The 25,147-nt window shown below is 40.0% G+C and overlaps 1 protein-coding gene across 9 annotated transcripts in view; it reads right to left on the bottom strand.

Moving 5' to 3' along the window:
* ZNF438 (zinc finger protein 438) overlaps window positions 1-24,838 on the bottom strand; it is a 177,448-nt gene extending 152,610 nt beyond the window's left edge. For 4 of the 9 annotated variants that reach the window (XM_078075327.1, XM_078075330.1, XM_078075323.1 and 1 more), the window contains exons 1-5: window positions 24,679-24,838; window positions 22,676-22,862; window positions 8,538-8,580; window positions 7,857-8,000; window positions 7,395-7,448 (exon numbers count right to left, since the gene is read on the bottom strand). The gene's annotated coding sequence lies outside the window, so the exon portion shown is untranslated. The remainder of the gene's footprint in view (window positions 1-7,394; window positions 7,449-7,856; window positions 8,001-8,537; window positions 8,581-22,675; window positions 22,863-24,678) is intronic. The other 5 variants (XM_036099625.2, XM_078075331.1, XM_078075326.1 and 2 more) reach the window with 3 other exon arrangements.
* Window positions 24,839-25,147: the final 309 nt, after the last annotated feature.

A 25,147-nucleotide genomic window follows, 5' to 3' on the forward strand; every position in this document is an offset into this window, starting at 1 on the left:
CTTGCCATTTGCAATGACGTGGATGGAACTGGAAGGTGTTATGCTCAGCGAAATAAGTCAATCAGAGAAAGACATGTATCATATGACCTCACTGATATGAGGAATTCTTAATCTCAGGAAACAAACTGAGGGTTGCTGGAGTGGGGAGTGGGGTGGGGTGGGAGGGATGGGGCGGCTGGGTGATAAGACACTGGGGAAGGTATGTGCTATGGTGAGCGCTATGAATTGTGCAAGACTGTTGAATCACAGATCTGTACCTCTGAAACAAATAACGCAATATATGTTAAGAAAAAAAAAAAAAAAGAAGATAGCAGGAGGGAAGAATGAAGGGGGGGAATCAGAGGGGGACACGAACCATGAGAGACCATGGACTCTGAGAAATGAACTGAGGGTTCTAGAGGGGAGGGGGCTGGGAGGATGGGTTAGCCTGGTGATGGGTATTAAAGAGGGCACGTTCTGCATGGAGCACTGGGTGTTATGCACAAACAATGAATCATGGAACACTACATCAAAAACTAATGATATAATGTATGGTGATTAACATAACAATAAAAAATTTTTTAAAAACTTATTTTTATGTAATAAAATTATCTGTAATTTAAAATCATTAACGTTTCATTTTTTGCATATTACTTTTCAAATGTGGTTAAATCACACTAAATATACCATTTTGTAATCAGGTATAAAATTCTGCCATAGATTATACTCATAATTATACTTTCAGTGACCACATTATTTTATCATCTTGACATACCTGTAGTTCATTAAAACATTCATCAAGTTTCATTAATTTAGTTCAGCATTTATTGAACAACTGTTGTGTGCCAGGCCCTGAGACACCAGACCACCCCTAACCTCAAGAACCCCAACTCAAGTGGCAGGGGCTGACGCATATACCCAGCACTGCAGTGGAGTGCTGAACGCACATCAAGGATGGCTCACCAGCAGTGCTAAGTGGGGTGGGATGCCGCTCCATCTGAGTGCTGCTCTCAAAGGATGAGAAGTCAACAGGAGGTCAGGAGGAAGAGGGGGGAAATGCAATATGGACAAGGCATAAGAACCTAAAATCACACACAGAGAAAGGCAGTGGCTGAGAGTACAGCACAAGAAACAACTAAATGTGAACAGCGCCCACTCCATTAAAACCTCACCAGAACTGGGAGTTATTTTAATTTCCAGTACTTTCAAGAGAATAGAAAGGGTGACTCAAGGTAGATTTAAAATGCATTTCTTTGATTACCTGTGATGATGAACATATTCCAACATTTTTATTACTAATTGTATTACTCATCTGTTAAAATTCTCTGTCCATGTATGTACTAAGTCTTGATATTTTTCTCCTCATTAAGTTTAAGGGAACTCTTCAGGTATTACAGATATTAACCCTTAGTCACACCTGATACGAGCATGTCCCCCAGTCTGTTATATGATTTGTAAGTCTTAAATGTTATATATTCACACTGTTGACCGATTCTTTGGTGAGTTTTTCACTGCTCCAATACTGAGTTATCGTACTGAGTTACTGAGTTATCACTAATCTGATAAATATTACATTCTATTTTCTTTTTTAATATTTATTTATTTATTTGAGATAGAGAGAGAGCGCAAGCATGGGGGGGAGGGGCAGAGGGAGAGGGAGAGAGAAGCAGACTCCCCACTGAGTGCAGAGCCTGACGTGGGGCTCGACTTCATGACACTGAGATCATGACCTGAGCCGAAATCAAGAGTCAGACGCTTAACCAACTGAGCCACCCAGGAGCCCCTATATTCTATTTTCTACTGAGTTTTCTGAAGTGTGATTGTAAAAATATTTAGCTCTTGATACCAGCTAGACCTGATAAAGACATGATGTACACAAACATTCATATATAGCCATTAATCTCCCTCTTTCTATCCTACTCCCGTTCCCTTTGCCAAAATACAGCTAAGGAATTCCTTTGCATACAAACTCTTCATTTCTTTTTTTTTTTTTAGGTCTTTTTATTAAAAAGTTTCAATGTACATTTCTTTGCATGGTCTAAGTTTTACAACTATATGACATCCAAAGCTCAAAAATATAGTTTCATGACTAAAAAGAGATGTTGGAACATTTGTTTGCAAGAATTAGAAAAATAATTTGATTTGTAGATATTGCCTACATTGGACATTTATTATATTCAAATTCTCTTACCTAACTACCAATGCTGGGAAGAGAACAGCTGGAGCAGGTATCCTATGCACTATGTTTAGAGATGGCCCTGAAACAACCACACCCTCTATGAAAGAAATAAGAATTAATATTTTAAGGCACATATAAGGACACAAAATACTTAAGGGACCCATCAGCAATAAAAACCAGTGCTAATTTTGAAGTACTGCTGGCAACATTTCACTCCTATACCTTCTACGTCCCCAAAACTAGAAACAACCTGCATTTTCTTTGAGGGCTTGGCATGCCATAGCCTTCTGACTTGACGTTATGGAAGGCAATTTTAAAATTAGAAAGGGGGGCTTGGTCAAGTGGTTTGCAGTTGAGGACATGTGACTCCCACGGGAGTTTGGAAATTGGAGGGGGGAGGACACATTCTAGATGTCACAATGAGGGAGCACACATTGCTACCAGTGAGGAACCACAGATCCGAAGTGTTCCACTACATATAAGGCAATCTTGTACAAAATGTACACCCCAGATGCCAATGGCCACCTCACTTTAGCTTATAGCCCAAGATGACTTGCTTCCAATGTCTAGTCAAGGCAAATCTCCTGACTTCCATTTGTTCTATCCACCCTGCCATAGATACTTGTTTCACAGCGATAGGGCCTGCCACAGGGAAGACTGGGAAGTGTACCTGGCTTTACTGGACTTCCTCCTTACTCCTCCTGTGGAGACTCTCACTTTACTGCCTGTTCTGGCCTGAAGTCATTCAAGTATCCCCACAAGTTCCTGGGCTTTGGCTACACTCTTCTCACTCTGATCCACCAAAACCTGTTTCCTGGAAGTTTTCAGCAAATACCTGATAAACAAATCACTCTAAGATACTAATCTCATGATAATACAATGTATTCTTCTTCCAAGGGATATCTGTATTGAAGATTTAATCCAAAGATACCACTTCTTACCGTCCCCTCTATTACCACCCTGGTCCAAGCTACTACACCATCTTTCTACCTGGATCACCACAGCAGTTTCTTAGCAAGTGTTCCTGCTTCAATCTTCTAATTCATAGTCTCTTCTCAATAGTGATCTATCATTTCCTAGCCCCAAGCCCTCTGATAGCTCCCTAATTCACTCAGAATAAAAGCCAAGTATTTCCAATGGCCTGCAAGGCCATAAATGAAATGAGGAAAGGGGAAGGAAGAGTGTACCAGAAAGAAATAACAGGAGTCTACTTTGGTCACGTTAAATATGAGATGCCTAGGAGACATTCCAGGGGAGCTGCCAGAAAGGCATTATCCTCAAGATCCTCAGACGAGAGCTTCAGGCTAGACAAATGGCTCTCACCTGGGGATGATTCTGCCCCCCAGGAAACACTCCGCAATGTGTGACACATTTTTGGTTGCCACTTGTGGGATAGAGGGGGTTCTACTGGCATCTAGTGGGTAGAAGCCAGAGATGCCGATGTGATACATCGTACGGTGCACAGGACAGCCCCCTGACAAAAATTTACCCCATCTAAAATGTCACTAGGTGCTGAGGCTGAGAAAACGTATGCTAGAGAAATAAATATGGGAGACGCAGTCAAATAGATCATATTTAAAACCAGAAGTACAAGGTGAGAAAAATAAGAAACCTTGAGGAGCTCCTCTTCCAGCAGTCAGGTAAAAGTGGAAGAACGAACACAGAAGACTGAAAAGGGTCAGCCAGAATGGGAAAAGGCAATGCAGGAAAGGATGGTGGGCCAAAGGCCAAGAGAAGAGTGTTCCTGAAAGGAAGCAACACTCAACAATGGTCCACTCCAGGGAAAAGGGCTAAGATGGCAAGTGACACCGGTCAGGGGTAAGGTTTGAAAGAATGGAGGAGGTGTGCTGTGGGCGTAAGAGAACAGAGGCACGTGGGAAGGCTGCCAGGCAAATGAGGCTGCTGCGTACATCACTCAAGCGAAACCAACAGGCAGGTAGTTGGGCTCCTCCAGTCCTCTGGCTTTGCCAGATGGGAGAGATCAGAGAGGTGCAAAGGAGTAAGGGAATCTGCAGGACAGCAATCTGAACTGGGGCAGCTAGGGCTGGATAAGGAAGAACTGATGACAGAAGGGAACTAAGGAACAGAGAGGAGTGGGAGGAGGGGCTTAATGAACTGAAACACTTGATGAGTCATAAACATGTTTCCATAACAATAAATATACTCCTCCACCATGCTTTTAATTGTTCCATATTAATATAATCTGTTTCTTAATACTATTAAAGGAAATGTGATTTTACTTTAGTAAGAAAGAGCTATTTACTATCTGAACACTGCTCAGGGTCCTATTTACTTTGCCAGACCAGGATGAAACAGCATTTGTGGAAAAGACCATGTAATCATGAAAGATATGCTAAATAACAGTCATGGGTTAAAACACTGGTTTTCGTTGCTCATGTTGCAACTTTGAATGACTTACTTAACCTCTCTGATCCTAAATCTCTTTACTTAACAGAATGTGGTAGGCACAGTAGGCACCCAAATCCCCTTCAAGAATATCCACATCCTAATCCCTGGAATCTGTGAATACATTATGTTACATGGCAACCAGGATTAAGGTTGCTAATCAACTGACCTTAAAATAAGGAGACTATCCTGGAATACCCAGGTGAACCCACAGGAACCACAAGGGTCTTAAAGGGAAAAGAGAGAAGTGTAAGAGTCAGAACCAAAGACTGCCTGTGAGACTTGACCCACCACCACTGACTCTGTAGATGGAAGGAGGGCCACAAGCCACAGAATGTGGGCAGCCTCTAGAAGCTGGAAAAAACAAGAAAACTGATCTCCCCTAAAACCTCCAGGAACGAATGCTGTCCTGCCAACACTCAGTAACACCCATTTTGGGTTTCTGACCTCCAGAACTGTAGGATAATAAATTTGTGTTGTTTTAAGCCATGAAGTTTCTCTTAATTTGTTACGGAGCAATAGGAAACTAACACCAGGTAAAATGAATCAACTACGGTATCTGTGTAACCAAGAATATATACATAAAGTACCAAACAGAATGCCTAGGATACAGGGAAACATTTATATAGCTGTTATTGGTATTATTAGTGCTAATACCATCACAGCACCGAAACCAATGGTAGTCAAGAGAAAGAACACTGACTCAGTTCTAGAATTTACACAACTCTGTGACCTAAGACATCTTAGTTAACCTTAGTTACCCTACAGGACTCGTTTCTCTCACTTATAAAACAAAATGAGGGGGCCTAGAATACATGACTTCTAAAGTTTCTTCCAGCTCTAAAATTTTATAATTCAAAAACCTAATTCTTTAATGACATTCTACTTATTGCTAATTAACAGATTCAGAAAATCCTATTAAATAAAAACAGTAAGCCAAGCAGTTTTCATTTAATGTTTCAACATTTCCAATATTTTATATTGCTGAGTTATAGCCTTATAAAGTTGAGTCGTGGCATAAAAATCACAGACCTGCAAGCAAGGGAAAATATCTAAGTCATCCTGCTACTATTTAAAGGCCTCACAGTCAAACTACAATAATATCTTCTCAAGTAGCTCAAAGTATATTCCCACACATTACCTCATTTATTCTTTTTTTTAATAGCTTTATTGAGATGTAATTCACACACTATGCAATTAACCCTTTGATAGCAGATGATTTATTGGTTTTGGTATATTCACAGAGTTGTAAAACCATCACTGCAAACAATTTTTTAGAACATTTCCCTCATCCTAAAAAGAAACTCTCTATGCATTAGCAGTCATTCCCCATCTCCCTTCTCCAACCCTTCCTGGCCACTAATCTACTTTCTGTCCCTATAGATTGGCCTATTCTGGACATTTCATATAAATGGAATCATATAACATAGGGCAATTTGTGTGTCTGACTTCTTAGCATGTTTTGAAATTCATCCATGTTGCAGCATGTGTCAGTACTTCATTCTTTTTTCATGCTAAATAATATTCCACTGGATTGTGTGAAAAATATGCCACCACATTTTGCTTATCCATTTCATCAGCTGATGGACATCTGGGTTGTTTCTATGTTTAACTATCTGGAATAATGCTGCTATGAACATTAGTGTATAAATGTTTATGTGGATGTGTGTTTTGAGTCCTCTTGGGTATAGACCTAGGAGTGGAATTGCTGGGTAACATATGGTAACTCTATGTTTAAACCTTTTAAAGAACTGCTAAGCTATTTTCCAAAGTGGCTGCCTCCTTTTCTCCCACCAGCAATGTATGAACGTTCATTCCAATTTTTACCACATTCTTACCAACACTTGTTATTATCTATCTTTGATTATAACCAAATAGCTGGTATGAAGTGCTATCTTTTGTGATTTTGACTTGCTTACCCCTATGACTAATGATGTTGAGCATCTTTTCATGAGCTTATTTACAATTTATAAGTCTTCTTTGGAGAAATGTCTATTCAGGTCCTTTGCCCATTTTTTAATTGTGTTGCTCTTTTTATTACCAGGTTGTAAGAGTTCTTTAAAAATTCTGGATACAAGTCCATTGTCAGATAACTGATTTGCATGTATGTATTTTCTCCCACTCTAATCTTAGGGCAGCTACTTAAACTCAATAAACAAAGTCTGTGTTGCTATCCCCATTTTACTGGTAAAATTGGCATTTTATATGATTAAATAGACTTGAAAACTGGCAGACTCAAAAAAACAACAACTTACAGCTCTGCTCCTATTTTTATTAATTTAAAGGGGCCATATATTCATGGCAACACTGTTGACAGCACCCCCAGGATGGCGCCCTCATTCAACCCTGATGCTGCCCGTATCAATAACCAGGTAGTATTATTTCCACAGTTATATCAAAGATGATTCGTTCATTCACTCAAAAAATAGTTATTAAGTGTTATGTGGCAGGTGCTGTGCTTAGGATGCATTTGTGAACATGACTTCATTAACCTTATAATTTGGCAGTGTTATACAAAATCCCTAGTGCTAAATCAATTTCCTAATGGCAAACCATCCAAACAAAGAAATTTATCTTAGTGCTTAAAAAACCACCCTCAACTCTCAAGAAGAAACATTACAGATTTTAATGCAAGGGATATCCTATTTTTTTAAAAAAATCCAAAGTGTCAAACTTACTTTGTGGCCCAGGATAACCTTGTTTTGAGTATTGACCTTACTAGGCCATCACTTGGTTCTTATAAATCCTTTTTATAATGCAGCAATGTTTACTTTAATGACATCTGTCAAAATGAAACCCAAGTAAAAGAGGAAAATACTCATATTTTTACCTTTAATCAGAAAAGCCTGAAGGCTCAATGTCTGTATCATAGCCAGTTCCTAACCTGTACGAATAAAAATGTTATGATAGCTCAATTAAACATAAAAACAAAAACACAGAATTACAAATCCAACCACCTAAAAAGGTAGTTCTAACCTGGTCTATCAAAGTAACTTTAATGCAAAGCAAAGAGACTAAATATCCCCAGGAGACTGAAGGCATAGCACTAAATGGCCCACACAAACTTTATATTTCTTGGCCTTGTGTTTTGTCCACACAAATGTTATTCTAAACTATAATATACCTATTTTCTTATTTAAAAAATGTTAGCATTTTTAATTAGAGTCAAAAGAATTTGTTGAGAAAGATCTCATGGTTTATAATTAGAACTACATTCATTTTTGCTGTGCAGATTCAGTGAATTAAATAACAGCTAGTAAAACTAACACTGGGGATGATGTACCATGCCTACCTCATAGTTCTGAGTGTCCTCAACACACCGCTTTGTAAACGCAGGGTGTGCATGCTGCCGTCTGGCCAGCTAGGTGCCTGCAGATGAAGGCAGCACAGGCTGAGCCCAGAGAGGGTGACCCGAGGTGATCCCGGAGACGGCATACTACGAGAGAGGCAGTAGCTACAATCAGTGCGGGGCTCTTCCACACTGTGAACTGAGAGCCTTGGGCTTTGCTTCAGGGAGTCAGGCAACTGCACTAAGTGGGCAGAACACAGCACTGCCGGCTTCCATTTCCCCTGCTTTCACCTGTCTTACATCATGGGCTTCCAGGGAAGTTTTTCAAAGACTAAAATCAGACTCCGACGAAAAGGTCTGTAAACCTAAATCTAGAGGAAGTCTTGGCTCAGCAGACAACAGTGCGCATCACATCTGAAAGACGGGTGAGGACAAAATGGGAGAATGAATAATGAAGCTGGTGAGGGGCAGAGTCAAAAACAGGAAAGGGTGCGGCAGAAGCCAAGGGTCGGGGGTCAGACCTTTATCCACTGAATATAATGCTTATTGTGGAGTGGGTGTGTCTGCTTACAAGAGCAGCAATGGGATCCTTCACCCAGAAGCATTCAACTCTGAAATCTTAAACTCCAATATGCTACTTACAGGCTACAATCTCTTACCCTTCTAGATCTCTCAATTCCTTACCTGCCACCGCCAATCAAAACTCCACAGAACAGCCAATGTGAGCCTTCAGAAAAGTAAAACAGATCATGTCACTTCTCTGATTCAAGCCTTCCAATGGCTTTCCCATGACACTTGAATAAAATCCCAGGTCCTACTGCAGCCCTGAAGTATCACGGCCCTCAGTAATTACCACTCTCCTCCTCACTCATGCTCCCCAGTTACCTGGCCACTCCTCAAGCAAGCTCTGGGCCAGGGCTCTGCCATGCTGTTTGCATACCCTGGGGTGCTCTTTCCATTGCTGTGTCCTAACTACATTCCAGTCTCTGCTCAGAGGTCATCTTTTCCAAGAGCCTTTTCTTGTTCACATTATCTAAAATAGCATCACTCTCTACCCCCTTACCCTTCATTTTTCCTTTTAACATTTTCATATATATGTTTTTCTACCTCCCCTTTAGAAGTAAGCTCTAACAGGGCAGGGACTTGGTTTCGATCGTTGTTTTGATCTAAGGAGCCACACCACAGAGAACAGTGTTTGGAAGATAAATGCTCAATATTTATTGCATGAATGATGAAAGAATGAATAAATCATACTTGATCTTAATTATGTTTAAGATTCCAGTTTTTCCCCATGCCCTCTCTATTCTTTTCCTGATCCATCAGCCATGTTCCAAGCTTCACTTCCTGTCCACTATAAACCTAGGATCTGATTATCCAGCTTTGCCCACTCCCTTGCCTAAACATAGCTTTCTTGCTGGCTTGTCCTCCCCCTAAACCACTCTAAGAACCTACTTCTCCACTCCCACACCCAGACTAGAGATTGCTGCCATAAAAGCCCCAACCAAGTGGACCAGAGACTCTGCAAATGCATGGTCTCCCATCTCAACAGGGCCCTTGCTTGCTGCTGCCCATCAGTCTTTGTTGGCTCCCAATCAACTCCCTCTCTCACATTTCACAGAATCAATTCCAAACTTCCATCACTTTCTTCAAGCTTCCTAGTCTTCCCTCTACTCAGCAAATGACATCTCCACAGAACCAAAAGAGAGGTTATTAGGTCAGACTCCCTCAATTTCCTCCACCCCTGACCAACAACCACACTCTTACCTCCTTCCTGAGAAAGTGGAGCAAGGATGTCCCTCATCCTCCCCAAAGCTAACCTTCAACCAGGGCTCCAGAACTCAAGCCACCCCACCTCCTAAGGGATCTGATGCCATCATTTATCCACCTTCCTCTTCTAAATCTTCCACTTCTCCCTTCTGACTTTCCCCCCACTGTACATAAATGTTTAAAGCTCTCTCATTATAAAACAAATGAACAAACGAACCTAATATACCCGCCAAATGTGATGTCTTTCTCTTGCCACTGTCCTAGTTGCGCCTTCCCTTCACAGCCAAGTATCTTGAAAAAAGGGCTTAAACTCATTGTTTCTACCACTCCCACCACCACCCCCAATTCACTAGTCAACCTCTGCAATCTGGACTTCGTGCAAACACAAAACTCTCTCCAAAATACAATGACTTCTTAACTGAAAATTCATGCAGAATTTATTAGACCTGTCAATTTAATATTGACATTCTCAATTTTAAAATGCTTGTCTCTTGGCTTCAGTAACATTACTCTTTCTTGGTGTTCTCCTCTTTTGGACTCTTCTTTGCAGTTTTCTTTGCTATTGATGGATCTGAGAAAAGCCCCTTGCATCTGGTATAGCAGTTAAAAACCTGGGCTGTCTTAGCTTGGGCTGCCATAACAAAATACTATGAGTGGGTGGCTTAAAGAACAAAATGTATTTTTCTCACAGTCTGGAGGCTGGAAGTCCGAGATCAAGGTGGCTGTATAATCTGGTTCTGGTGAAAACCCTCCTCCTGAGCTGCAGACAGTTGCCTTCTCACTGTATCCTCTCATGGCAGAGAGCTCTGGGGTCTCTTCCTCTTCTTATAAGGATACCAGTTCTACTGGATCTATTGGAGCACCCTTATAACCTCATTTAACCTTAGTCACCTCCCTAAAAGCCTTATCTCCAAATATAGTCACACAGGGGATTAAGGCTTCAACATATGAATTGGGGGAACGCAATTCATCCCATAGCAGCCAACAGTCATACAAGTATGGTAAAAACCCAATGTTCTATAACAACAATAACTGTACAAGTGTAAGAACTCTACAGCAACAAAGAAAATGGACAGCATATGAAAATATCAGAATACAAAATTGTTGCAAGAATATGTTATGCATATGAAATAAAAAGGAAATCACAACAGGAATGATGTTCAAATAAAGGAGTTTATTTCTAAACTCTTTGTTAGACAATTTGAAAGATAAACTTTCACAGAAATATATAAACGAAAAGCTTCAAGTGAAAAAAAACCACTAAGAACAATTCCAAACTGAATTTCCCATGTTTGTTTCCTATTTTCATCTCTGCCGTCTGTATTAACCAAGATATAGGCTGAACCGCTATAACAAGACCAAGAATGTAGCAGCACAAACGAAAGAGGAGTTCACTTCTCTCTCATGTAGTAGTCATGGGACTGAGGTTCCTTCTCTCCTGTCCTGCCACTCCCCTGGGGCACTGCCCTTGCCTGTATGATGGAAGCTGACTCGCCCATACCTCATCCATGGGGGCGGAGCAAAAACAATATGACAGACAGCAGATTTTTAATACGAATGTGGATGTGCACACATCACCTCCACTACCATCCACTGGCCAAAACGTAGGTATGTGGTCTCTTCTGGCTACAAGGAGCCTAAGAAATAGGAGCTATGTGGCAGCAAAATATCAGAAATGGGAGTGCATCCTTCTTCCCACTCTGAAACATTCCTCTCCTTTTCTAAAGGGATAACCTGAAGTCCCATTCAGTTATTGGATTCAGCTCAAAGTCTAAGATCTCTGGGTGACACATAACCTCTTCAACAGATATCAATGTGTCTCTGTCCCCGTCCAATGACCTACAAACTAACAGACTTAAGTAACTTTGCTCTCTACCACCACCATTACAACCAATATACAATGGAATACAAATAAGATTAATGCAATTAAGTCTTCCATTCTGAAAAGAATGGCAAATACTATTCTTACCAATGATGAAATACTGCTGGACAGGAATGGCAGTCCCCACTCTACCAGGGAAGCAAGTTCCTTGGTTAAACTTAGGTTCTGTGCTGGGGTGGGGGTGGAGGCAGGGGGGTCTGTAGGAAGGGGACGGATTCCCTTGTCCATTTGTCTGCTGGAGCCTGGCTTTCTCTCTGGAAGATACTTTCTTCTGTTATCCTTTCTGGCAATATATGAAGTGAACATAAGAGAGTATGTGCTCCAAAGAGGCAGGAAAGAGCTAATAGCCTATTTCCTGGGGGTACATGTTTGGGGGTCAAAGATTGCTTTAGTTGTCAAACAATGTCAAACCACCACAGGTTTTGGCAAGCTAAACTTGTAGTATCTTTGCCAACATAATCCTCTCAAAACCTCCATAGGTCTCTTTGTCTTCAGCCAGTGCCACATGAAAGTAACCACAACTCAAAATTGAGTCTGATGGTAGATGCTAAGCTTGTCAATTCTGTCCTTCTCTATTATTAGCTGACCTCTGAGGCAGATGCATCCCTCTCTCCCTCAATTTAAGGTTAGCTAACTTGAGAGCATTTGATTCACACGGCAGGATGATTATACCACCACCACACCCCATTCACATCAGGGCAAGCCATGTGACTTAAAATGTTCTTTCTGCCTGAATGATTTCAGGCTCAGCCACTCGATTAGCTGTGGCCAATAAAATATGAACAAAAGTAACACATGCCTCTTCCAAGCAGCTGGTTCTGCTGTCTCCCTTCCCTCTGAAACAGAACAGCAATGTCCCCAAAAAGCCTATTCCTTTGGCTTGAAGTGGTAGAGGATGGTGGAACAGAGCCATAGACATGTCCTAAGTAAGAAATAAACCCTTGTTGTCCTAGGGAACTGAGACTTTGTATTTGTAACTGGAGCTTTACCTAGCTTAAGTGACTGGTTCAGGTGGGAAGATAAATCCTTAATATGATCCTTGCCTAGCCTGGCTTCCACTTTTCTCTGGCCAAGAAAATCTGACGAAGGTTCCTAAAAACGAATCTAACTTCTTGCTGTTTGGGAAAAAAAAACTATTTTTTCCACCCTGCAATACCCCATATTACTGTCCTTTCAGTCAATGCGAAGCATAGGCCATGGTCGTACAGAACTCCGTTAGCAAATTTATACCCCCTCTAAGTGCAAACTAGCTAATTGTTCTCTTACTTTACACCCTCTTGCAGTTCCTTGCTAAAGCAGCTAGTCAACTCGCGTTAGCCATCCTTCTATTTTTTTTTTTAAATTACCTTAGCACTCTTCCTAATTTTTTTTTTAAAGATTTTATTTATTTGAGAGAGAGAATGACAGAGAGAGAGAGCATGAGAAGGAGAGGGTCAGAGGGAGAAACAGACTCCCTGCTGAGCAGGGAGCCTGATGTGGGACTTGATCCTGGGACTCCAGGATCATGACCTGAGCCAAAGGCAGTTGCTTAACCAACTGAGCCACCCAGGCGCCCCAACAGCAGTCTTTCTAACCACTCTCCTGGAGGTACAAACTGGACAGACACATCCATGCCCTTCCAAGTTATCAGAGGTGACAGCTTCACTAAGTGTTCTGCCATAGCATAACAAGGGTCACCAGTTTTCCAGTCTATAACATGGTGCCTACTGTCTGCTGGCTAACCACTCAGCCAGTACCATGCATTTTCGCAATTTATTATGGCAACACCCCACTTTGGGTACCAATTTTGGCACTATATTGGATATGGGGAAAGCTGCTGGGATAAAATGATGACAAATACAGCGGCTCAAACAAGAAAGTTTATTCTCTTCCTGGAAATAGTACAGAGATAGGCCGGTGCTTAGGGGAGGGTGAGTAGTAGTTGGTTCTGTCCCCCATGGTCATCTGGGGACCTAGGCTGACTAGGGATGGCTCTGCCACCCTCATCACAGGATGTCTACCTCTGGGTTCAAGGCAGCTGTTGCCATTCTAGTTGTTGCTGCTTTCTAGTCAGTAGGAAGCGGGGTGGCATAGAGAGAGGAATAGGACTAGCACCTCATCTTTAAGAAGATAACCCAGAAGTTGCACATAACCACTTTTGCTCACATTTAATTGGCCCAAACCTAATCACGTAGACAATCTCCTAAAGTCAGGGGAAGCTGGAAAATACAGTCTCTAAGAGAGATTCAGATACGAACAGAGAAAAGGATATCCTAGATACTGGGAAAGAATTAACAACAGTTTCTGCCATACCTCACACAATCTATTCTCAAGAGTCATCAGAAATTTTTTTAAAAACGTATTTCAGATTTCAGACTGTGGCACCCTATGTTCAAAACCTCCACTGGCTTCCTCTTTCACTGAGCATAAAAACCAAAGTCCTCCCAAAGGCCTACACTCCCCATGCAATCTGCTCCCTCCATTACCTCTCTCACTTCATTTCCTAATACTCTTCCCTTAAAATAAACACCAAATGTATTAAAGATCTAAATGTGAAAGGTAAAACTATGAAGCTAATGAAACAAAAAGTAGGATGATATATTTGTGACCTTGGAGTGATAAAAGTTTCTTAAGATCTCAAAAGTATAAACAATATGGGAAAATTCTAATGGAACTGAAAGAATTGACTCCATCAAAATTAAGGACTTGTTATTCAACAAAAAACATTATAAAGTTAACAGGCAGGAAACTGGAAAAATATGTTTGCAACTTAAAAAAAAAAAAATCATTTAATATCCAGTGTATGCCAAGAACTCTTTAAGATAACAAGAAGACAGGAAATGCAATTAAAAATTTGGTAAGAGACAGCAGCAGACAATTTACAGAAGGTAAAGATAAACTATAGAATGACCCATTAAATTTGAATTAAAGATAAGCAATAAAAAAATTCAGTATAAGTATATCCCAACTAATGCAAGGGTATATACTTATACTCAAAATTTATTTGTTGTTTACCTAATATTCAAATTTAACAGGTTGCCCTGTATTTTTATTTGCTAAATCTGACAACTAAAGGTGAAATCTGTATGGCTAACAAGTAAATGAAGAGAAACTGAGGCTCACTGGTAATTAAAGAAATGCAAAATAAAACTATGAGATACCATTTTATACCCATTATATTAGCAGATAATGGGTTTTTTCCATTTTACTACAGAAGATCATTTAACTTAGGATTCTTTTTTTGATCATTTCACTAGGCAATAAAAGCCCAACTATTTACTGCATATGCACAGAGAAAAACCACATTTCAAATCCATTATTTCACACACATAAATAAAGCACATAAATAATCCCAGTAACCATACTCAGGCATCGAAGATATCTTTTTCCTAGGAAATCTAAGTACCTACTTAGTACAAATTTGTAAAATTTAAATGTTGAGGATAAAAATGTTTGAGTATCATTTAGTAATTAAGCAATAGCACTTCATAAACAATATATTAATTTTAGTACTGGGTTGAGATTAAGCTCTTAAGGTTAACTATCATAGCAGGTCAGAAATTTGGACTGTAAACAAATACAAGAATTAGGCTTCACATTTTCAAAGAGCTTTCACATAAAAATGCTTTATCCAAATCATAAATGTAGCTTTATCACTGGATAATACTTGTCTAGAAGGCAGAGAGGTATGGCACAAGCTGTAGGTTAAGGAAGGAAACAGGGGCTGCATATAAACGTGACAATACCCACTACGCATTCTTTTTTTTAAATATTATGAGCTTATTTCATATGTAAATACAGTACACAGGGTATTTTTAATAAAACTTCAATACAACAAAGAAAGTATACCAAAAACTAATTTTGCCTTCTCTAACTTCTAATACAAAGAATGTCCTCTGAGTTTATTTTAGCATCTCAAAGGAAAACATTTTTAAAACTAAAATATTACTGTGAGAGATCAATTTAGAAAATTATCTACTTTTTGTCAGAGTTCCAGTAAATAGTCATAAATAGCTCTTTATTTCATTCTGAATAAAAATATTATAAAATAAAAATTAAACCAAAATACTTTATAAAAATGGTACTATAATTGTGGTAAAATGATTCACAGATACTAAAATAATTCAGCCTACCTTATATAAAAGACATACACTATAATCATTAACCTTCTAAAATGCTGACAAGAATAATTGTTAATTAACTTTCAAAAAGTCATCACTTCTAGATGTATCTCTAACAGCAAAAACAACAAACTTTCAGATCTATAATTCAGCATCCATCAAGACTACTTTTGGCAGGCATATGATAAGACGCACTCCCACAAGAGAAAAAATAGACATAAAAGTAACAGCTTTCACCATAGTGTTTAAAACATTAAAGTATTTCCATAAATAACGTATTACCTTTTTAACTATATATAAAAATAATCCTTGAAGCCGCCTGGGTCCCAAATAACATATAATCCTTTGAATGGTAGATAGAAAACAAATGATAGTCACTGCACTCATTTCTTTTTTTAAAAGTTTGAGAAGAAAAGCAAAATCAGAAGTGTATATTAGCGCAACTGCTAATATAAATGTTTGACATAAATGTCAATGGAAAATAAAAGTACCTATTCTCCAGCTACAAGAAAGGAAAAGATTATTCTTTGGCTCTATTCCAAGCTGGGAACAAGTAACCACAGAACCGGTTTTAAATATGCCCCAGTCTATCAATCCTTAAACTCCAGTCAACATTTCCACTTAAGTACTCAGCTGAGGAAGTGAGCCGATCAGCAACTGCCTTGCTTCTGTACCTTTGCTCCTCAAACGCCAGCCAGTCCCCAAACTCCAAGTTTAAAGTTGGCCAATCCCTAAATTGTCTCACTGAAAGTAAGCCAATCCTAAAACTCCATGCTTCTTTAAAACCCTATTTAAATACATCTCTGCCTGTTTCAATGATTATATTCTGCAAGCATAGCTCTCCCTTGCTTAGCAAGTATGAAATCCAGCTCTGTTTCAGTTACACTTAATGGTGGTCTCTCCCCTCAATAATACTAGAAATATTATGGTAACTTGGATATAGCATTTTTCTTCACGGAGGTAAGAAAAATATTTTCATGCTAATTCAGTCGTATGGAAAGTTGAAAATCTTCACCTTTTAAATATAATTATAATCCTTCATGCCCAATACACAAATGCACTTAAAAAAAACTCTTTTTCCTTCCCTTCTCAATCCCAGACCCACAGTTTCATACTATCAATTGTCCACATCCAGCCAGTGGATGTATTATAGAAAACATTAAAATTTCCAATTACAGACCTAAAAGTACAGAACTGGTGTTTGCCACAAGTGCGGGAGGTAGGGGGATAGGTAAAATGGGTGAAGGGGAATGGAAGGTACAGGCTTCCAGTTATGGGATGAGTAAGTCCCAGGGTTGAAAGGGACAGCATGAGGAATATAGCCAAGATATTGTAATAGCTTTGTATGGTGACACTTGCTGTGTGCACAGCACAATGTATAGAGTTGAGGAATCACTATGTTTATACACCAGAAACTAATTTAACATTGTGTGTCAACTACACTTCATTAAAACAAATAATCTGATTTTAAAAATGGGCAGAGGATCGAAATAAGCATTTTCCAGAGAAGACATACAGATGGCCAACAGGAATATGAAAAGGTGCTCGACATCACTCATCATTAGAGAAATGCAAAGCAAAACCACAATGAGATACCACCTCGCACCTGTTAGAATGGCTATCATCAAAAAGACAAGAGGTAACAAATGTTGGCAAGGCTGTGGAGAAAAGAAAAGGGAAACCTTATGCACTATTGCTGGGAATGTAAACTGATGCAGTCTTGTGGAAAACAGTGTGGAGATCCCTCAAAAAAAGAAAACTAAAACTACCATATGCCCCAGCAATCCCACTTCTGGGTACTAAAATTTTTCTTCCAATTACTGAAACTCACATCAAGAACTGAATTTCATCAAATAATCTTCAAACAAAATAATAACTCATCAAATATTTGAGTAGATATTCTTTTTGAAAGAGAGCCTCAAATAATATGGTTTCTAATTTAAAAATTAGAATGAATGGAAGTCCCATTCCAAATCTAAATCCCTCTTTCAAAATGGCAAAGTGAATCATGCCAAGTAGGTCGCCTCACCCAAGTATACTCAAATACAGCTGAGAGCCATCTCTTCACACTGCTTTTGCACTTAAGTGTGCTCAAAAAATAAACTCTACATAGCAAGTAGCACTACCTTATGCTTTATCAAAACTCAGTGAAGATTCCACTCAAGTCACAGTAGGATGACAAACACTGAATTACCAAGTGACTCAAGTGACAACATGAACATCTGACTACGTGTTGTAGGAAACCAGAATGTCACCCCCAAATATGCCATTTTGACATTTTGATTATTTTGAATCAAAGGTACTTAAGTAACAGCAGGTGCAAGTACACTCTGACTCTCCTTTTTTTGTCCTCAAAGTAAAAGATAAAACTCCCATGTGAAAGGTATCCTCCCTTGTACCAGGAGGAAGGCAGACATTCTTATCACCAGAGATGGGGAACTAGGAGCTGAGAAACCTGTACAAAGAAATCTTATTAAGCTAATCCTTCTCTTCCTCGTTACTTCTTCACCATTTACTACCCCTAGCCCAGACTCCTCTGGGTCTTGTCAATTCTTCACAAATTTATCGTTTCTTTGTCTAAAATGTATAAAAGCTTCCTATTCTGGTTACTTCTTTGGGTCTTCATTGAAGGTTCCCCTGTACAAGTTTAATAAAGTTTGTATGTTTTTCTACTGCTAATCTGTCTTATATCAGTTTAATGCTTAGGCCCAGACTGAGACCCAAAGATGATGGAGACTTTTTCCTCCCTTAGTGTCAAGAGACCTACTTAGTTAGGTTAAGCATGGATTTGGTGAATTTATCCAGAAACTGTCCAATTTATTTATTAGAGAATATCTGGAGAGGCAGAATAGGTCAGTGAATATAGGCAAAACTACATTATGAGTTGGGTGACCTTAAGTAAGTTCCCAGTTTTCATAAGACAGTCAGGAAGATCAAATGAGACAACTAGTAACTTTAAAAATGTCCTAAGCATCAAAACCTCTGAGAGTCCGAGATTTGCTTTTGTCCCTAACTTGCTATAATATATACAGCACATCATTTGATCTAAGTCTGTTTCCTCATCTGGCAAGTAGTGAGGATAATGCATGCCCTACACATTTCATGGGGTGTTCATGAAAATCACATATAAAAATTAATATGAAAGGATTTCTGAAATATATAAACAACCGTGTAACTGTGAGATAGTTAATTCAATATATGAAGGAGATTCACACTAGCAAACCTGTTACAACCCAGGATTGTATAATGCCCAAATTAAATTAATTTTACTAAGAAAAAAAATTCATAGCTAAATACAAACCAAAAACACTAGACATATTGGCAACCAAAAAAATTCAAAGCTATTAGCTACAAAAAATATTTTCCTTGCAATAAATGAACCAAATTGGCTCAGCTCTCCAACAAACTAAAAGCAGTTCAGCACAATCTTTTGTTCAAGTAAGGTGTTTACCACTTACAACTACTGCCTCAACCTCTAAAGCATCAAAAAAAAAAAAAAAAAGTAAGGAAGAAAGAAAAAAGTTACATATTGCAGGGTTTCTCAATATCCACAGTATTGACATTTTGAACTTAATAATTTTTTATTGTTGAGGTTGCCCTGTGCCTTGTAGGATATTTAAGAACATTCTTGGTCTCCACCAACTACATGACAGGTACAATGCCCTCAAACATAGTTGTGATAACCAAAAATGTCTCTAGACATTTCCCCAATGTCTCCAGAGTGACTTGGGGGAAGGAACAAAATCATCCCCAGTGGAGATCCACTGAGGTAAATCAGTAGTTCCATATTCCATATATTCCAGTATTTACATCACATTTATGCAGAATGCAACTTCAAGCTAGCACTTTTGCAGTATAAGGACCAAAGAAAAGAATGCTGTCTATAGGATAGTAATATTTAAGAATTATAGCTATGGTAGGGAGTTATGGTTAAATTATCCCTTCCATCACCATGTTGTTTTTGCTTAAACCTCTCTAAGAACTTTTTTCTTGCATGTTCTTTTGGGATAACAATTTGGTTAATCTGTCACTAAAGCTTAGTCTCCACCCAGCCTTACTAATTAACAGTCATTATTATTTATGTGGGGAAAATATCAAGCCTCAAGATCTTAATTTCTAAGTAACCATGTATCAAATGAATCAAATTTAAGTGACACTTAACTGCTTACATTATTTAAATATATTCAAACATTACAATGCTAAAGCAAAAGTATACAAACTAGTAGTATTCAGCTATTACTGCAAATACACTATGAATACACTATGTGTGTGTATGTATATACACTATATATGTATATATATATCATGTATACACACACACATATATGAGCTGAAGGTAATAACAGAAGAGTGTAGATATGTTATATCTATATATACATTATATATAACATGTATATACACACACACACATATACACACACACACATATATGAGTTGAAGGTAATAACAGAACAGACTAACAGAAACTATAAGAAGTTTAAATGTTAAAAAATATTTAGTGCCCACTACATGTTATCAGTGGGCTAGACACATAATTTTCTACAAGAGACAATTTCCATACACTTACATTTGTATTCTTATCTAGTAGTTTCTAAATTTGCTCATGTAAACATAGATTTTTAAAAGAATCTGGATTTTATAAGTTATCTAGGATGGTCAGTGTTAGAAAGAGGGGCTCCTGTCTTCAAACAGGAAGACTTACCATTATGCCTGCCCTGCTGGGAGCTTTCTAGCACAATTAAACCATCAACCTGCCCTCACTAAGCCTGAACTTAAAAAATGACAAAGCCTGAGCAATCAGCAGCCCCTTCAAGATACTTTATACCATATATGCATATCTGATATTCCTGGGAAAGCTAGCTGCAACTGTGGGATAAAGAAATACTAATCATTTCAACCCCATTAAATTTAGGGAAGCCATGGTAGCAGATTTAAGGTTTTGTGAACTGCAAAATGAAATGGCACATTTCTACATTTATATTTTTGGAGGGTTCCCATTTAGAGTGATGGTGGACTTTATTATTCATATCAACTATCCCACTAAAGCTAAAAAAGCTAAACAAGATATAATTTTATATATTGCAAGAAAAAACTCTGAAATTAATCACAAAATCTACAATGGTGTAATTTTATAAAATTTTTTAATGGTTCAAATTTGAAATACTCACGTTAGGAAGTAATAAAATTGTGACAAATGTATTGACGTTAGAGTATACCCCTAAAAAGATCTACAGAAATAAGATACACATTTTTGTGCATATTGTTCTAGTTTCCATGCTCTACAATGCTCCAGATAGGAGATGTAATCTATAACTCCACCTATGACATATACCACCAGATCCCCTTTCCATGACAAAAAAATGTATCTCAATGTTAAAGAGATGATCAGCAGAGAAACTGAAACTTACTCCAGTATGTGGAACTTTGGCATGATACACTTAATCCAGTGGAAACCTGCCTAAATACCTCACACAGCCCCTCCATCACCCTGTATTATGCAAGATGCAACATTTCAAGCCAACTCCCTTATTTCACTAGTAAGTCCTGTCAACACTGAGGTAACAGAACTGGAAAAACTCATCACTCCACAATGATACTAAAATATCAGAATTTATTTCATTTGGTAAAAATTATACCATTGCCAAATAAAGCTAATGCAAATATAGTAAAATATGCAAGATTATGAGTAATTCTTTTGTTGAAGAGGACTCTTGGGGAGCCTCAAATTCACTGTGCAATTGCTTAGGCATTCTTTTGCTCTTTCGACCCCATCATGCCCCATCCCTCAAGTATATGGGGTAGAGGGGGCTGCAGAGGCCAGAATGAAATGATCAGCATGCATTTATGCATTTGGTCTACTCTGGTTTTATTCCCACAGGTTTTTCCTCAAACTGCTCCTCCAACAAGAGTGCTATGTTTTATTCATCTCTGAACTCCCAAAACTTAATCAAATGTCCCACATATAAAGTCATTCCTAATAGCTACTACATGGCAGGCCCTGGATTAGGAACTAGAGACAGAGAAGTAAAAAAGATACAGACCTCACTTCACAGAACTTCATGGAAGGGGGATATTGGATATTGGCTGTGTGAACTGAATCAAAGTAATCAAAGTCCAGTCAGCACAGTCTAACTGCCTATGTTCTTTTCCTCCATGCCAACCCAGGCTTAGATGAGGAACAAAAGCAGGCTTTCTCTTCAGAAATATAAATGTGAGTCTCCAGCTCTGACCATTGCCCTGAGTTCCAAATTCATATATCCAACTGCCTACTCAACAAGCTGACTTACAGGTAGTTACAGACATTGACTGTGTGGAGTCTGAAGCCAGACTGCTGGGTTTTGAATCCTGGCTCTGTCACTCGCAAGCTGGGTGATTTTAGGCAAGTTGCATTTAACCTCTCTGTGCCTCTGTCTTCTCATTTGCAAAATGGGGACTATAATGATCCCTAGCACATACAACTGTTACAAGGATTAAATTAATTAATACATGGAAAAGTGCTTAAAACCCTGCCTAGTACAGTTTATGCCTACAAAGTGCTTACTATTACTACTAGCTCTAGTATTACTGTTACTATGTCTACAAGGCATCTAAAACTTGTCCAAAACAGAATTCATGATTTTCTCACCAAACCCCTTCCAACCTGCTCAGTCAACAGCACTACTGTTCTCCCAGCCTAAAACCTAAGAAGTCATGACTTTTCTTTTTCTTTTTCCTCACACTCCAGGTTAGTTAAATCCACACCAGTAGCTCTACCCTCAAAAACATATCATGAACTCGACCACTTACTATCATCTCTGCAACTACTTCCCCAAGGCCAAGACACCAGCATCTCTCCTCCAGGGTAGAGACACAGCCTCCTACCTCCCCATTTTTGATACCCCCCCATGACCTTACAGTTAATTCTCCAACCAGTAAAAGTAAAATCAAATGCTATTTCCTTGATATAAACCTTCCAGTGGTTTTCTACCACACCTAGAATAACATTACTTCGCCATAGCCCCCATAATCCGGCCTGGTCCTCCAACATCATCTGCCACCACTTTCTCCCTCCCTTGCTGTGATCAAATACTCACCTTGCTACGCCTTGGCCACCTCAGGCTAGCTTCCCCCTCTGACCATTGCTCCTTTGTTGCTCCTGTTGTACAGGATTGTCATCTGGAGCGTGGACTCTGAAGCCAGATTGCCCAAATTCGATACTGGCTCTATCACATTTTAGCTGTACAACCTTGAGCAAAGCTTCCTGTGTGTCAGTTTCTTCGTCTATAAAAATGGAGATATTAGTACTTAACTAATAAGTTAAGTAAAATGTAAAAATTTAGTGTTTAGAAGACTGCCTCACATAGAGTAAGCTCCATGTAAGTGCTTACTGCTCTTACGATCCTTGCCTGAAATGTTCTTACCTCAGGCTCTTCCTTTCCCTTCAATTGATTCAACTGTCACCTTTTTTGGAAGGCCTTCCCTTAACAGACCATAACTAAAACAACCTACCCTGTTCCCCCACTGTCATTCCCTTATCTTCCTTTACCTCACTGTACTTAATCACTATCTGAAATAATATTATGTACTTAATCTTTGTAGCCTATTCACTGGAAAATGAGCTCCACCAGGTTGGGGACTATCTTGTCTGCTGCTCTATTTCTAGTTCTGACTCAGAACCTGACTTCTGAATAAACATACCTCTTATCCAGGCTAGGGGACCTATGGGAATTTCTTAATAACAAGACCATACTTAGCCTTTCATTCTTACACTTGTGATCTCATTTGATCCTTGAAAAAGCAACAGCAAATACACCATCATCTCCCATTTTAGACAGAAAAAGAAAATCCCAAATTTGGGTGACTTGTCTTTAGACACAAAGCTATTAATTGGTAGAACCAAAACTAGCACCCCTGCTTTCTAATTCTAAGGCTTCTCAAAGGAGGATAAACTGAATTTACAGAAATGTGATCTCTCAATCTCTGGAATAAATACTCCCTGGGATGTGTACAACAGTTTTCCCTTCAAAGTTCCTAACAAATACTTATCTCTAAATTTAAGAAGTGTTACAGTACTAACTCCTCAATAATGTACTAACCCTCAGCAAGCCAAAACATTCAAAGTCAGATATGACGATGGGATATTCCAAGTCCACACAGCAATAACTCCTAAAACTCAGTGTATCCGTGTTGAGTATAATGTACTAGTTCCAACATGATAAAATCTTTCTCTGAAAAACCCAGCCAAGGGGACTTCGTAATTGTCAAGAACATTGTGGTAAGAGCACCAGTCATTTCTTGATCCCTGTTCCACTAAGTTCAGTGACAACCATTCAGATTGCCCATCAGACTCAAGTACTGTCCATGATCAGATGGAGGGTGACTACGAGGGGGCTGAGGAGGCAGAACTGTTGAAAAAGATCCCTACCTATAAGACCTTGGTTAAATGGCCATTGGCCACCACATTCTCAGGATAACGATTGTCTTTCTAAGCTTTTACCTAGCAAGTTTACATGCTTGTGTTACCTCACATGTTCTCACAATGTTCCTGGTTCTGTGCGAATGACAATTAGGCCAGAGGCTGCTTCACCTCCATTTTACACAAAAAGGAAACTGAGGCAGCAGGTGGTTATCTTTACAACTTTTCCTCAGCGATCTGGTCACTTGCAGGATCCCAAAGGAAGCCTAGATGTGGAGTCTCTGAAGAAACCCTCCATTCCAGACTTCGCATGTCAAACTCCAGAGCTGAGGGGGAAGCTAAGCCCCTTCATCAGGGAAGGGGAAAAAAGGGGGTCGCTCCCATCTGGACCTTCCCGGTTCCTTCCCTGTCCTCGCTCGCCGGCCCCTAGAGCCCTCTCGGCCCCAGGGTAGAAGTGCGGGCCTGTCCCGCGGGGCGCGGCCTCGCCTCCTCGCACTGCCGGTCCCGCCCGCCCCAGAGGGCGCGCTCCCGCTCTGGGTGGGGACCTGTCCCTTCACCACGTTCGGCGGCTCCCCGATCGCCCAAGAATCAAACGCCCGCAGCCACCACCGACACCGGGAATGCGAGCAGCAGGACGAGCACCGCAGGCCCAGGGAGCTGCAGGAATCCTCAAAAACTTACAGTTTTCCTACAGCGTGCGCGTCACGGCGAGGTGACGTCACGGGACCCGGCGTTCGGGGAGGTCAGGCCGCTGGGCGCCCGGCCGCACCGCCCCCACGGCTCCGCCCCGTGCGCGACGACGGGAGAGACGCCCCTTTCCTCGGCGGCCCCGCCCCACGCCGTGGGGCGCTAGGCGCAGGCGCACACAGCCTGCGTGGCCGCCTTCTAGGGCGGGGGCTGCTTGAGAGAGCTTCGCTGGAAACCTGTGGCCGGGGCAGGGGGCACCAACGGAAGGGGGCGTAGACACACACCCCCGCCCCCACCGCCCCTACCGCCCCCCCCACCCCCGGGAGCACAGCAAACAAGCTGTCGCCCAGGGGCCTGGAGTCGGACGCCAGGGTTGTGAGGTAGATTTTCCGCAGACATTGCCTCCCTTCCCTCACGTGTTCATTAAAAGTTCTCCACGTGCGGAAACAACCATTTGCTCCCC

The sequence above is a fragment of the Halichoerus grypus genome, chromosome 6 (genome assembly GCF_964656455.1).
Source record: "Halichoerus grypus chromosome 6, mHalGry1.hap1.1, whole genome shotgun sequence".
Taxonomy (NCBI): Eukaryota; Metazoa; Chordata; class Mammalia; order Carnivora; family Phocidae; genus Halichoerus; species Halichoerus grypus.